Source organism: Thermobia domestica, chromosome 4, assembly GCF_964235325.1.
Source record: "Thermobia domestica chromosome 4, izTheDome1.hap1.1, whole genome shotgun sequence".
In the NCBI taxonomy this organism is placed as follows: domain Eukaryota; kingdom Metazoa; phylum Arthropoda; class Insecta; order Zygentoma; family Lepismatidae; genus Thermobia; species Thermobia domestica.
The window spans coordinates 69,479,757-69,497,067 of record NC_137457.1 but is presented as its reverse complement, the minus strand read 5'-3'; the positions used below and the strand labels follow the sequence as shown (position 1 = coordinate 69,497,067).

General features: G+C 35.4%; 1 protein-coding gene across 2 annotated transcripts in view; it reads right to left on the bottom strand.

Annotated features, from left to right (window-relative positions):
- Positions 1-17,311, bottom strand: part of LOC145683317 (trypsin-1-like) — a 632,151-nt gene that overhangs the window by 510,027 nt on the left and 104,813 nt on the right. The window lies entirely within an intron of this gene.

Here is a 17,311-nt window from a genome sequence, read left to right as displayed (position 1 = left end):
AAAATATTAGATATTACTGCTTACAGTTCTGATAGCTTTCGCTTTCCAGTCTTATCAGGTAATGATTCCAAACCGAGTTAAAACGAGCTAAACAAGTGAGCCATTTATCAAACTCGATTCGTCTGAGACTCGACCTCAGAACAGTGACTTGGCTTCGAACTCGACTCGAGAAAATTACCTTTGACTCGACTCGAAACTCAACACGAATTCGTTTCGAGTTCCGAGTCGAGTCCAGTTATAGCTCGACACGTACCCATACATAAAGAATTGTAATATGAATCGGAACCGTCGTTGAAAACTATGACGTAGCCTTAACTTGAAGTACGTTTCGTGATATGTTCCTCGCCGAGAAACGTCTATATAAGTTTTTTTTTGTTTAAAGAAAGAAATCGCGAGTAAGTTATTGTGACAATCATATAAGCAAAGTCTCCTTAAAGAGGGATAATTCGTTAAGTCCTTTTAATTTGACCAGCAAGTTCTCCTTTAACGATAACCGTTTGGGATAATATAAAATGCGTTTGCCATATATTTTTAAAATAAAATTACGAGCTTTTAATTACTTTATTTCATAGTTCTAGCATATTCACTTCCTAATATTCGGCGACAGTTGCCATCAAATTTCATACAATTATACGCAGCATAATAATAATAATAATAATAATAATAATATCAATTACTTAAACAATACCTTCCAATAAAGAAAAAAATAAATGTCAGTCCTGGATTCGAGCCTGGTTCACTGAAATGACAGTTCCCTGCTTTCACACTTTGCCACTTGTTTATATCAGAGAAAATCAACCTATCATAGCTTTATGAGAAACCCGAGTTTCCTCTTATAAGTCTCTTTGACCATAACTTATTTCGACAGGTATACGATCACATAAATACGCAGGACTCTTAAAATTCCAAAGGCTCTCTCACCGGGAATCGAACCGGGGACCCCGTACACCAAACGTGCACATGCTAGTGACGACCAGCGGGGAGTGCAACCATCAATTCATCATACAAAGATAAGAAAATAAACTAGTAGCTATGTTTGATAATCATAGCACACACTATTTCTAAACGTGTTGATGCAATTCAAAGAATTCGAAAATAACGTCTGTTCGCATTGCTTCTCTAGAAAGTAGACGTTACGATGAGGGAGAATTTGCAATAATGTAAATCGGGACCAGTTAAAGCCGTAAGGCACCCTCATCTTGAAGAAAGTTTCGTGATATTTTCCTTATTCACGAAGGTATATATACTTGTTTCTGAGTTAAACAAGGAAATCTCGGGTAAGTCATTGTGAGACTCATAAGTAACGTCTCCTTATACGAGTATTACTACGAGTATTTTGAGGATAGTCTTACATGCAATGATCTTAACAAGCTAAAAGTTTAGATGGAAATTGAGGTGACGTGGTAGATAAGTGGTAATGTTATTGAACTTCCATTCGGTGGAATCGGGTTCTAATCCAATCAAATCATTTTAACTTTTTCAAAGGTTTCAATTTCAATTTGAGTACATGCTCAGTGTGCAAGCAAGATCTTCTCTCCTTCCGAAAGAAAAAGTTGTTGGAATGAGGAGAATTGGAGAAGGTCTTTCAATGAAGGCAACCATTTACTAACTTATTTCCAGCAGTTGTTCTAGATTCGATATTTTCATCTACTTTCAAGCATTTTCTGATTCATGCTTGGTCAGTATTTTTATTTCTTTAAAAATACAATATATAAAGAAATAATTCATTACGTACACAGCAATATTAAGATAAATATATGGTGTTCTTCGAAAAACACGATCCGAACCATAGAGATTTTCTTAGAATGGAGAAATATTTCGTTAATCACCTACTTTACAATTTTACTTGCATAAGCACCTGGATGAGGAAACCAAATGCTGTCAGTGCCGAGGAAAGTGCGTGTAAGTTGGGTTGCATCTGTCTAGGCGTTCTCACAACTGCAACTCTTCTGGACCCCAAGTAATGGAATTAGAGCACTTAGGGTTGAGTGTACTTTTGTGGTTAAGTGTACGCGCACACCAAACTTACCCATTATCGTGTCCGCAGGTAACATCTCCTCGTCGCATTATTTTCAAATAGGATACCCTTTCGCGGGATGACTGCAACCTGTAGTTTTTTATTCTCAATACCGCTAACTAGAGGACGAATTAAAGTACTTGCTACTGCCGAGAGATCAGTTCTTAAAGAGCTCTTTTATGACATTTTCATCATCCTGGCAGTGACTCAAGAAAACGGGTCATTTTTGTTGGATTCATTTTGAGCATCTATCTTCGAAGACCGATATTGTGGTATAGAGGTTCAGTGCTTATATGGGCGTATAGAGATTCGGTTTCAGACTTTTCTAACGCAGGCTGGGAGGAAACTTAGAACAACTCACTTTGCCAGAATGTAGATAGCCACACTGCTTGGTAGCCAAGTCGAAGATTCAATTTTCACTATATTACTACCTTGTTCATCTTTAGTAGACATATTTGCAGAATCTTCTCTTGCGAACATAGTGAGTAGGTTCGATTCTTTTTCTGGAGCGGACTCTGGAGGAAAATAGTTTCTTTAGGGTCTAATTAACTTACACTAATTAATTCAACTGTTCCTAATTCATCCTGTAAGTTTATTTCATCTACTGAATAGTTTGGGTCCATCCCATGCGGCGTTTCGTCCATAGTTGGGCGAGTGAAGAAAGTTCTAGGTATTACTGTTTGTTTTTCACCTCCGCTAGCACTCCTTGTCAGATAAATTTGTTCTTGTCCTCGTGAGCTAGAAACTAGTAATCATAATGTTTGTAAGCCTGCTGTTGTTTCATTTCTCACCTTAGAACTAGGAGCGGGTGGTTCAAGATACATTGTCTTATCAAACTATTGTACATTTCGCAATAAGTATTACACTGCCAGCTTGTCCGCAACGCCTTACTGCAATTTAAACAGTAAACTCTTCACCAACATAATAATCCCGTCGGCAGGTGGTGCTCTTGGACTTCAATTTTACCGTGTACAGGATAATCATCTATCGGACGTTCCGACATTTTCATCCTGCTTAATTGCGGAAGTGGATAGTGTACTAGCTACCAAGAATAGGTATGGTTTGGGTGGGATTTTGAACACGAATCAATGTTTTTTGCTCTGCTATTCAAACACAGTTTAGTCTAATTGCTCTTATTCTTGCCATTTTACTTCGGATAGCGTCCTAGTTGACTTGAGGTAGATCGATTGCCACACGTATGCGATATCATGATAACAGAAACTCCTACCTTGTGGATATATTAGGATAGGTAAAAGATTTTTATCGCATGTAAGTCAAGCGATGCCAAGCACTATTTGTAAAAATGGTATCCAACATTCGGGGCTCCAATATGATTGGATAATCTGAAACCCAAAGAAAACGTATTGTGGTAAAAATATCATGAACCAGCAAATAGTGAGACAAGGATCCAGCTCTATCAACATGAAAACCAAGAAACTAGACAACTTGATTTTCACTTTACTAATATGAAAGGCGACAATTAATACACTCTCCTGTTTTCTTTCACGATCTTTGAAGCATAGCATTAGTTCTAACAATTACGACATTAATGCACCATGCTACATTACATTGGATAGTGCATTTGCTTATAATAAGAAGTTGCTTGGATGTTAAAATATATTTTTAACATAAAAATACCTTACCTTAAATATAACTAATTTTTAAATATAAAAGTTCTTGTGTTATCTCTTGTCCTTTTAGCAACTCTAGAATACATTGCTTTATATTTAGAATAGTTCTCATCAGAGTCGTAGCTAAGTTGGGGGCCAGCGGGGCGGTTGCCCGGGGCGCTGATAGCAAGAGGGTGCCGAAGGAGCAAGAAGAAAGGAAAGTTTTAGAAATGAAAATAGATTTGTTAAAAATTTTCTTGCTTGCTACGCCCGCAATCCAAACGTTTCAATAAGAGTCAGAACAAGTTTTTACTTATTACTTTTAAAAAAAGCTATTATATATGATGTCTTAATGACGATGTGACATACATGCGGCCAAGTAATGACTTACAGTGTAAACAAGAGCGTTTTCAAAAATCAGAAACGGTCACCGTCATAAATACGTACGTATTCGGCATTTTGATGATGAGGAGTTTTGTTAGTTAATCACGTTTTTCTACACAATCGTTTTAATCACGACGGCAAGAATAAAGGTATGAAAAATGAAAGGAGTGAAGAGACACAAAAGTTTGCGCGGGAATATTAAAAATTAAGGTAAACAACAGGATTAATAATGTTCTTGAATTTGGAACTCTTGTAGAATAGGGGCTTAATGTGTCAGAACTTTACTCCACGAATTTGGGTGTGTGTGTTTTTTAATATGTTTATTAATAAAAGTAATCTTAAATTCAAAAATTTTCAGTCATTAAGAAATTAAGTTAGTACTATAATTTTAAAGATACACTATGTGATCAAAAGTATCCGGACACCCGGCTGTAAATGACTTACATGTTCGTGGCGCCCTCCATCGGTACTGCTGGAATTCAATGTGGTGTTGGACAACCCTTAGCATTGATGACGGGATCTAATCTCCAGGCATACTTTCAATCAAGTGCTGGAATGTTTCTTGAGGAATGTCAGCCCATTCTTCACGGAGTGCTGAACTGAGGAGAGGTATCGATGTAGGTTGGTGAGGCCTGGTTCGGTCGGCGTTCCAAAACATCCCTAAGGTGTTATATAGGATAAAAGTCAGGACTCTGTGCAGGCCAGTCCATCACAGGGATGTTGTCGTCGTGTAACCATACCTCCACAGGCCGTGCAGTATGAACAGGTGCTCGATCGTGTTGAAAGATGTAATCGCCATCCCCGAATTGCTCGTCAACTGTGGGAAGCAAGAAGGTGCTGAAAACATCAATGTAGGCCAGCGCTGTGGGAGTTCCACAGGGGTGCAAGCCCCATCCAAAAAAAAACACGACCACACAATAACATCACCAACTCCGAATTTTACTGTTGGCACTACACGTGCTGACAGATGACGTTTCTCGGGCATTCCCACACCCTGCCGTCGGATTGCCACATTGTGTACCGTGATTCGTCACTCCACACAACGTTTTTCCACTGTTCAGTCGTCCAATGTTTACGCTCCTTACACCAAGCGAGGCATTTACCTGCGTGATGTGTGGCTTATAAGCAGCCACTCGAAATCCAATTTTTCTCACCTCACGCCTAACTATCATAGTACTTGGAATGAATCCTGATGCAGTTTGGAACTCCTTTGTTATGGTCTTGATAGATGTCTGTCTATTACACTTTACGACTCTCTTCAAATGTCGACGGTCTCTGTCAGTCAACAGACGGGGTCGGCCTGTAGCTTTTGTGCTGTACGTGTCCCCTCACGTTTCTACTTCACTATCACATCAGACACAGTGATCCTAGGGATGTTTAGGAGTGCAGAAATCTCATGTACAGTCTTCTCGCACAAGTTACACCCAATCACCTGACCACGTTCGAAGTCCGTGAGTTCCAAGGAGCGCTTCATTCTGCTTTCTCACGATGTGTAATGACCACTAACGTCGCTGACAATGAGTACCTGGCAGTAGGTGGCAGCACAATGTACCTTATATGAAAAACGTATGTTCTGGGAGCGTCCGGATATTTTGATCACATAGAGTATGTAGTAGCCAAACTACATTTTGGATTTCAAATATAAACATTAAACGTATTCTTTACCTCCATCGCTCTATATTAAGAAATTCGCCAAGAACGTCCCTTCAGAGTTTCCGTTACATTTCACAAAGGATTTTTGACCGTAAAACAATCAAAATTAAAATCTTCTTTATTTGGTCAAATACAGAATAAAATTACAGAAGTTTACAACTATTACTGGAAATTGATGCTGTTACAAATTTCGAACATTGTTTTTTAAATCACACCGTTTCTAACATATTAAAATTTCATTTCTTATATATATATATATATATATATATATATACAGATAGATAGATAGATAGATAGATAGATAGATAGAATGAAACATAAATAGTTTTAAATTTCATAACTGTTCTCAAATTGGATTTGTGTACAGCAAAGGCAGTTTTGTAAGTTTAACAAAAAGTCCAAAATAAGTCTCTTGAAAACAGGTTTTATTTGTAAAAGAATAGAGAATGATCACTTTAGGCTGTCGCAATAGTCTGTGCAAGCAGCATGATAAAAATTGAACATAGCATAACAACAACAGCTGTTTCTCTTATTTGTAAAAAAATAAAGAAAAGATTGATAAGGTGAGTGTATAGGCGCCAAATTCTACTTCGCCCCTGGCACCGAAATCTCTAGCTACGGCTCTGTTTTTCAATAACCTTCTAAACATTTGTATTGTTTACTAACACTTATCGAGTCGACTGTGATATTTCTTATATATATATTGTACAAATATACAGAATCATTATGTTTACTACAGATATCTGCACGGAACATATGTTATCCATATGCTTCATACTTTCCCCGCTTTGATATTACATCATTCCGTTGCAGGATGAATGGCATCTAACAGTCTTCCATATATTACATAGGTATACGTATGCTACATACGTCAGTTGAATGTTGCATGCGTATGTCTGTATGTGAGATCCTAACCACCTATATACAGTTCTTTCGTTCGTACAGAAAGTACGTTTATCCGAAACATGTATGCGGAAATTATGTATAAGATGTACTTTTTTCAGTTATACATTTGCTGTACGTTAAGTCCTAAAACTATATGATTTACACATGTAATCTGCGTTTTTACGTATGACACATACATTTTTCTCAGTGCATAATTTCATAATACGCCCTCTGTCTGCCTCTAATGTTAATGTATAAGATATAAGAAATTTACAGCATTCAATGTTGGGTATACTGAAAACCTTGTGACACAGTAAGCAGACAATTTTGATCGATGAAATCAACTTCTAATTTAAAGAAATGATTGATTCTAATGACTGCATCAAACCACATGTTCAAATTAAATATAACAAATTTGGCGTTTTTTTATTAATTTATTTAATTGTAAACAAATTAATTTAAGTTGTTGTCCAATGTAATGGCTGTTAGTGAATATTCTACGTTTGAACGCATCGTTGGAACAGTTAATAAAAATATAATGAAACTAATTGTAGATATAAAGTAAAGTGATTCCAATAAAAGCGTGTAGATCTAATTAAATATTACTAAAATTGTTCCTCAACAATTTCTTAAAATTCACTTAAATTGTGAATATTATTAAAAAGTGTGCTGTCCATCGGGGATTAGGGGCGTGGAGGTAATTGCTGCCACCACTTGTTTGGCTTTACACTATAAACTAATTACATGCTCCCTTACTATTAGTAGGGTTTTGCCCCTCTTTCTAGTGTTCATACCCAATTGCCGTCACTGGTAATTTCCATTACAAGCGAATAGATCTGTGTTTTTGCGCAACTACAATTGATTACGGAAAGTAAGATAAACTTAACTCTTGATTAAAATTATTATACTTATTTAGTATGTTAAATATTAAATTTGTCTTAAAAAGGTTTGCATGTGTATGTTATATAGGAACATAAGAAACTGCAAATAATAAAATGTGGGGTTGATACAAATGATTGTAGCTGTTTCATGAATTTGGCGCAGCTATAATATTAGGCATATGAAGCTTTACCATAATATAGACCTTAATTTATTTAATTTCGAACTTATTGTAGTCAAATTCGGTCAAAAGATTAGCTATTCACAACTCTTTATCCTCCAATTGAACTCTGAATAGGTTATTTTCAAACAAAGTTAAAATATTCTGAACGGCTGGTTTGTTTAAATTTTATTACATGTTGGTACAAACATTCAACTGCTTATTAAAATTAACTGAGTGCTACCCAATCTTAGTTCAGATTTTTTTTCAAATGAAGTTTAAACGGTTAAAGACATCTTGAACCAAATTCATTCGTTCGTTTACATTATTGTTATTATTATTATTATTATTATTATTATTATTATTATTATTATTATTATTATTATTATTATTATTATTATTATTATTATTATTATTATTACATTTGTTTAACAACTTATGAGCCAATGATTTGAAGCAATCTTATTCGGAAGAATTTCCATTTACTGGTTCAGAAAATAAACAGATTTGTTTAATTTTAAATTTTCATTTTTCTCAGTGTAAAGATTCCGTCAAATTGTATGTTTTTAATATTCATAGTTCTTGTATTCATTGAATAAGACATATTTCACTGTAAGAAAGCGTAGTTATATGGAATAAAGCAGAAAGTAAAAAGAAAAATGTAAACAAACTTGTATCTTATACGAAAATGAAAACAATTAAATATCAATTAATTTCGAAGCTCTAGTAGTAGAAATAACACTAAAATAACACACTATTAAGTAAGAAGTTGTGTCAATTATTATATAAATTCTCCTCACAGTGATGGACGTGCTACCTATAAACATAATAAAACGATTAAGTTGAGTTGATTTTGCGTTTAACGTCCTTTTTGGCAGCAATGCTATATGAGACTAGACCTACTGATTAACTTGGAATCCGAACCACATGAGCTCCCACTGGTAAGCGAACCCGGATCTCCCACGCCAGAGACACTTACGCTAACCGTTTAGCCACAGAGGAGATCAGTAAAATGATTGAGTTGTTCGTGAAAGAATCTATTTAAATGTCAGATATTCATTGCTAGTTAATATTTTGCGATAATAGACCTTAAGTCAACGTTTATCTGGGAAGCATTGACCAGTAACCACACCACAAAGGTTGAGAAATGCTTTAATGGCATATTACAAGTTAACATGAACTATTAAAAGTGTAATCCTATTTCTTGCAAATGGGTGCCATTTCAATTTTGTTGTTAGGTATGTTCTGTTTTGTGTCTACATAAGCTCTCTAAATAAGTGTTGCCATCATGACTAGATATAATAAAAATGTTAAAAAATATTCAACATAGCTAGTACCCTGGACTTGAACTTTTAAGGCTGAAAAGCGAGCACACTAAAACGAGCAGTACAATGATTGTGCTATTTAGACTTAGTATGTGAGCATTAATGGCGAAATAGGATTATTAGGTCTACTAAAATTAAATATATGTAGAATCTGAGGTTTGAAATAATTTACAAGAAACATTATGTTATGTATTGTGGTTTATCACATTTTCTTTTCCACGAGTAATGTTAAGATCACGTGAAAAAAATAGTGTCTTTCTGAAGCTGTTTTGTTAGAAGTTCTTGTAAAATTGAGTTCTTGTAAGCAGTAGGTGGTCGAAATAGCAAAAAGTTTCAGCGAATTTCGATAGTCAAACGCATTTTTTGCTGTTTTATCAGGCAGATATCGAGATAATATCTTGTTGAAGGTCAGGATCATTACTTTTTGTTCTTAAATATATCTAGTAGCTACCTATAGTCTCTATGCTGGTAATGATTTCTTCTAAAAATATTGTACGGGTGGCGTGGGACAAAACAAAATATCAGAGAGCTGCATTTGAACATTATTTGGTGAAGGAGTGATTTATCTTTCCTACTGGGGACATTTTTATTCATATTCGACCGGAGAGATCCAAGTGAATGAAAGTATGTCTGAAAGTAACATTGCTGTTGGTTGCCATGACCTGCTTTTCCTTCTCTTGCTTTCTCACTCTTTTCTAAATAGCACGACATTTTTAGTTTGTCGGGAATTGGTCACATGCTATTAGAAGTCATGTTATAATTATTTTTTTAATATCAGAACATGAACAACTCTGAAGGTGTAACTTCATTTTTATAACCATCTTGACCTCTCTGTGTATAGGGGGGACTAATATGCAAATATTAAATTTAGTGTTTAATTCGTAGTCAAAAGAAATCATGTACGATTGGATTGGGTTTTAATTTAGCGACCTCTTAGACAGTGAGTCTGTACGAGAAGTGAGATCCAAACTGCATGAGCTTTTGCTGAGAATCGAACAGGATGTTCTGCGCCGGAGAAGCTTACGCTGACCATATATCCACGGAGGAGCTCTAATCATTTGCGAATTGTGATTAGGAAGTATTGGATTTAAAAACCTTTTTCTCTATGCACTGAAAATTTCTTATGCATTTTAATTAGGAAATAATGTCTTGTTTTGTGCAATAGAAAATATTAATTTAGCCGAAATCATGTATTGTATAGAAAGACTGAAACTAGATTGGAATGATGATTTCACGTTAGTCTACGAGCAAACCACAGCAACGATTCGCGAGGACAACTAAAGAACAGGTACTCTCTTCTGAAAACAATAAGACCAGACCAGGGAGAAGGCCATGGAAAGGGCAAGAGACCACCTGCTGCTCGAAAACCCTTTCATCTGAGCCGTTTATACGCGCCATATTTACGCTCGAAGTTAGAAGCAGCCAGACTTTTGCAGCGTATAAAAATTTGGTGCGTAAACTTAAGCCAGGTCCCATACACTAACGTATTGACAGCTGCTAACAAAACTAGTGCATGAAATTGAATGGCTACGTCGGAAAAATACGTCAATGTATAGTCCACATAAAAGGAGTTATTCTAAGCCACTTGCATCCATACTTTGGGGATCCAATACGATTTGTTATTATCTGGAACTCATTTGTTATTATCTGTGCTAGTAGAAAGGTACTACATCATGAGACACAAAAAATAAAACTAAAATGAAGGTTTATGAGCACGAGAAAACAAAAGAAATTGGGAAATTGATTTCCTAGAAACCTTAAAATGTGCAATTCAAATAAGATATCTGCCGAAGCCCAATTTCTTGTTTTCCAAAGTCTTTGCTCCGCTTCCATATAAAGAAGGGAAATATTAGAGATAAAGAGATTATCTACTTACATTTAGGTAAATAAAGTAAAAAGGCATACCATAAAGCTTAAAAATAAACACAAAATCAAGGAGAATAATAATTTCGAAAAAAGTAAAACAACCAATATTAATACGAACCCTTAGTTCAACAGATTGGCTTTTCATTATGTTAGAGAATTAACGCTTCGTTTTAGTAGTGATTTGTTTACTTTGTGTCACCGGTACATACAATTTTACTCTGTATCATCACGATTTAAGGAGCGTATCAAATCATTAAGCTAAATCGCGCTATTGCTTAGCAAGATAAGACAAACAGGTTCAACGCTGCAGAAGCTGACAGAGGTGAGACACCAAACGAACTCACAAATGATATCCCATCTGAAGGAAAATAATAAAAAAAACTAAAACCTACAGCGATTGTAAGTGTGAGATAAGAGAGGGAGATGTGTTCTCTGAAGGAACCTTGGAGTGATTGAATTTTCTAATGATCTCTAGTAAATTGTATGGGTCCAGTATTCAACGAACAATACAGAAGCAATAGATAAACTGTAGTGATGGAAGAACAATTTTAGACGAAGGGGAACGGTACGAGAATAAGACACTGACTGATCGAAGCGTGTTGTTGATACTATCACACTCCATATAATAGTTCGATTGCCTGTGTGAAATGCTAGAGCAATAAGAATTGACATACGTTCCCGTATCTTTATATGCATTTTTTATATTTTTTGAGATAAGCATTTGATATATTTCCGAAGAAGAAATATGGAATATGCCCGATGCGTTTGCCGTCGACTCTTGTTCTGAAATTGATAATGCAAATATTGTTCTGAGATTATGCTGGCGGCGCTTCTTTAGCACGGAAGTTGAGTTTTTTTTCTTTTAGCTTGTAATGACTGACTAATAAAGATAACTGTAATATAAGCATTTAAGTGAGTGGGTGGGAAATATATCTTAGTAATATTTCTTTAAGTACAACAATCGTATTTATATTTTTTTATTTATTTATATTCTTATACACTTTCAGGGAATTTCAGCAAAACAGAAAAGCGAATGCAAAAAGGACAAACGACTAAAGATCAACTAGAGGCGAAAAATAGAAATAAATAGAAATAATTTTGTTGTTCAATATTTTTACTTCATACCTATACCATTATCCCACTCCGAAGTATCTGATGTTTCTATTGACAGTTTGTAACATTTAAAGAGCTGTAATGCGCCAAAAACTCATATATGGATACTTATAATCAATCATATTGCTTGTCGGACTTTTTTCGTAACTGATAAAGGTACATTTATAAAAAGATGTAAAAATAAAAATACAAATGACAAAACAGGTTGATAAAGTTGTATTCTGTAGCACTAAATATCTATTTCAATATAAGAAACATTTAATTACTATAAGGATTTTACACCAGTATTTATAAAAATCAAAAGTATCCCACAAACCACCGATTTGAGGAAAAACATTGTAGGAATAGGCTCCGGCTCGAATGTGTTAAATGTTTCGTAAACTTGATGATAATTGTAAAAAGTGTCACTCGTTGAAATGTATTGAAAAGACAAACTCTAGGTATTACCACAGTGGGTAAACTAAAAAAATGTCATTCATAATGAATCCAAAACATTCAATTTTTGTGTAGCTAGCAATGGTGATAGAGTTAATGTCTGCAACATAACCTATGAGACATTGTAGAAAATTCGAATCAAAAAATTGAAATAATTTTAAAAAATAAAAATATTTCTCCTCCTGAACCGGGCAAGCGAAAGAAACATGTAAATAGTCAGAACAAAGTTTGTGACGAAGTTACCTCATGTCGTAAGAACCACATAAGATCATTACTATGTTAACATGCACATTACTCAAGAACAAACATTCACTACACAATATGTCTCTCTTATAACATCTATCCCGAAATTGTACCAATTTAATTTGGAACGAGGTTGACTCGAGAAAAACAATACACTTCATGTAGCAAAATCTAAGTGTCAAACAGTGTTTGCTATTAAATTTAAAATATCTTTTGCCCGCCCCGAAAGCAACCTCTGAAATGCTTGTGATGGTGGACAGATTTTAGAAGAAGATATTGAGTGCTACAAAGTTGCTTTTGATATTCTAAACCATGATAAAGAAGTAGCAAATTCTACAAACCTGTTATACATTTATTTTGATGTCCAGAAAAGCATGTATCTTCCAAAACCGGCAAGAAAGCTCGGGAAGGTTATAATTCGAAGAAAGTTCAGAAATCCGTTTTAGACATACTTCACGTCAGAAAGCGTGAGAGGCTGTTAATCAATTACTCTTAGTTAGCTTTATTACGGAATTAATCGATTCGAAAAAAGTCTCATATATATATATATATATATATATATATATATATATATATATATATATATATTTGATATGAAGCTCCTAAATACGTATATGAAATTTGCTAGTGTATATCGGGAAAAACTTATAGTTCTATTTACAGTAAATTTGCTGTTATCCACTGGCAGCACTATTTCACAGCTTATGTCATTATTAATGATTCATTAAGAAGGTATGTATTTTCACGAAGGTGAATATCTGAAGCCAGAGTTTGACAATGTTGTGAAGGTATTATATAAAGTTATATTAGTAGCTAAAATTGAAATGACATTACGTTGGTTTATTGCACATTTCATACTCATTGCTGCACAACATATGTAAAGCATTGACAGAACTGTTGCAAATTGTCGCAAATGTCTGAACTGAACCGAGACAATGTTCGTTCTCCCCTTTAAAATTTGATATAATGTTGATAGTTTGCAACACTTCTGTCATCGAGACTTTGATCTATTGTTCTTTCTTAATATTATATTTAATTTTTGGATTATTTAATATATAGTGTCATTTGAGGACAGTACATTTTCTTGTATAGTTGAGAAAATTCCTCACCGATGAGAACACCAATTACGTAAGTCGCTTTTTTTATTTATTAAACTGCTAATTTTTCATCCGAATTGTTCTACCCACTTCCAACAAATTTAATTTTAATTGATATACTGTGTATTAGGGTGGGCCGAAAAAATCGAAAGTTGATGAATTGACTTCCCATAGTGCGGTAAACTTGCCCCATGACCTCAATACAACGTCTGCGATATTTCAACGAAATCGGTTAATATCTTGAGGTTCCTCAGAGGTGCCAAAAATTTGAAAATTAATCAAAACATGTTTTTTAAATTTTTTTTATTTCATAAAAGTTTTACATTAAACAACTTCTAACAGAAATTAAAATTCACTTTTAATAGTCTTTAGCAACATTAAAAAAACTCAGCTATATCAATATCTTTAGGTTCCTCAGAACTGCCAAAAAATGACAAAATTTTACCAAAAACCCAATTTTTTTGACAAATTTTCAAAATAGACTTTTTGGTACTTATTTTATTTCTTAAAAGTTTTACATTAAAAACGTTCGTCAGCATAATGAATTCACATCTAATAGTCTTTAGCAACAGTAGAAAATGTTGCGTAGTACGTAGTACGTAGCAACAGTAGCTACGACAATGAACATCTTTAGGTTCCTCAGAAGTGCCAAGAAACCAAAATGAATCACCGAAACCCGCTTATTTGACAATTCAGTTCGTAAAGCTCATTGTTCATTAGTATTTGGTTTACACTGTAGTCAGATTTGTGGTCAAACTTGTGATTTGTGAATTGCCGCCTGACTAGCCAGTTTTGCTCGAATGAATCCGTCCCTTCTCTGGAAACCACATACCATTTGGGCCGCTTCTGTGACCACCTTTGAAAACGCTCAACGGCTTGGATGTGGCACGGAAAGCTGAAAATTCCCAGTCCACAAATTGATAAAATCTGTCTCCACATTCTGCATGACTGGAGGCGATATAAATGTGCAGTTCATCCAGTCAATAATATCCATATAGTCTGTTCCACCAACATTGATTTTAGGAGCTTAAAACACTCTGAGACACTCTCCTCTCCCTCCCTTGCTTTCAGAATTCTTCTGAGACCCAACTCTCGAATGTGCGCCCTTATAGTCGGTTACCATGGAGAGGATAATGTTTTCCGGATGAGCAAAGAACGCGTTTCTGGAGATGACCTTATTCACTACGTTCTTCAGATTCACTGGAAAAGATCTACTATTATGAATGGTGTTCCAGAGATTACGGGCTCCGTCTTTGATTGAATGATTGCACTTCAATCTGAACCATCCGGGTACGTAGCACTTCATGACGAACTCTGCCAGTGTCTCCATCTGAGGTGTTGGATTCTCCGTTACTATGTATAAACGGAGAATGCGGTTGGCTGTCGTAAGCCATCGGGAGTGTGACAGGTGCCCTGGAAAATTTGAACAAATCGTCACTGCAAACTCCGGATTTCAATGCTTGAGAAATTTCTAGCATGTACTTTTGATCAGAGCTAAGGTCATTCGCATTGACCTTAGGTAGCTCTCAATCTATGGCTTCGAAGGTAGTTACTCCAGGCTCTGACATCCCTCCAGTTGCTGACCAATCTCGCCGCCATAGGATCGTGGACCTCTGGTTGCACCATCCAAGAATCCACGGAAACAAATGCCTCCACGGAAGCTCGTTTAGGTGCAGAAGGCATATCAGCCACTGAAGGGGTCTGTTCAGCTTCTCTTCCAGGCGGCGAATGATCCCATATTTCAAACCTGTGTTGATAGCCGTACTATTACAACCTACAGCGATAAGGTGTTCTAGATCTTCCCCAATATCCACCATATAAACAGTTATGCTTCTGAAAATGCTATCAGCTGAGCCAGATGAGGGTGTAACGTGGCCGACATACTTCGATCCTGGCTCCTCGATAAGTGAAATGTGCTCTTCAGTCTAGCTCCTCTGATATGACTTAGACTCTTCTTTTACAATGTATATAGTTTTGTCTTCGTGACTAACAAATGGGATGGAAGAATTCGGTACAATCCCTCAGCTTTTACTGGACCTGTATCGGCAATAGCAGAAAAACTAGGGTCTTTCTTATTGCCTGCAGCATTTATAATGTTGATCCTCTCTTCTAAGCAACATTGCAGTACATCGAGGATAGTTAGATGTTGGCTAAGATTCAAGTCCTTTGGCGGTCATTGAGAGGCACCTATCCAATACGCCCTAAGACGCATGGTCATTGGGTTTCTTTAAACTTCATAAGCAAACTTCCAAATAAGTAGAGGAACTTGAGCTTATTTAGGAACCTTTTACAATAAAAGATGATGAGAAAGTTCAACCATCCGTGTAACGCCTTTTAGTTCTGCCATACAAGACAAAAATAAAACATTGCATAGTAGAAACGTCGGGAAGGCATCAAGTCCTTTGGTGGTCAGATTATATCGGACACACCATTTCGCTCCGCAATACTTTGCTTGACTTTGGCCTAGAAGTCACGGACTCTTTCTTGTCTACTGGCTTGCAGGGGGCAATTTCGTCGTTAACTTTAATTTCTTACCGTACTAAAATAACAAAATTTTTAACTCAATTCCTTGGCTTGCGTTCAAAGAAAATGGAACAGATCGACACGTTTTGTTTTAATGTTGATTTAAAAATTAATATCTAACTGCACTAAAATAAAAACAAAACTTTTAACCTCACTTTGAATGCGTTAACCTCACATAACCTCACGTGGTATTGATTGTTTATGATTTGTACGTACAACACTCTTCTCAACCGCTCGCTAGCAATTACCAGTTCCAACTTGTTTACTCTTTACTACGTACAGTGCTGCCAACTGAACAATTGGAAATTTATCTAAAAAAAACAGAATTTGTTTTACGGGAATGTTTACAATATTATAAAAAAATTCACATAAGTAAGATTTTGGTGAAGTTTTGTCATTTTTTAGCAGTTCTGAGGAACCTAAAGATATTCATTGATATAGCTGAAATTTTGTACTGTTGCTAAAGATTATTCAAAGTGAATTTTAATTGCTGTTGGAAGTTGTTTAATGTAGAACCTTTATGAAATAGAAAAAAATTAAAATAACTTGTTTTGAATAATTTTCAAATTTTTGGCAGCTCTGAGGAACCGATTTCGTTGAAATCTCGCAGACGTTGTTTCGAGGTCATGAAACAGGTTTACCGTACTATCGGAAGTCGATTCATCAACTTTCAATTTTTTCGGCCTACCCTACTGTAATTATACGCTAGTTTTGATTTTTCAAGTTCCAGGACCCTTCACGTCTCTATCGTCTAATGATTCTTAAACTTAGGCTATATGTAATCTCATCACGCTCTGTCACATGCGATATGTTTTCAGTGGATTATCGTCACCGTTCTGTCAGCACATTTTATAAAAAACTAATGTTTTTTTTCAATCTGATTTACATATCATCTCTCATGATATGGGTAATATTTATCAATACGGATAGATTCATTGGCCGGAAACAATAATAGAATCAAATTCTTTGTAGGAACATATGATTTTGAAATGTTATTACAAGAGAATCGAACGCAAAAAAGTAAGAAAAGAAAAAAACACAGGTGAATGACAGATATTTGAACTCTGAATATGGTTTTCGCCGAATAGAGAAAAGTGCGACATCATCCAAATGTGACATTT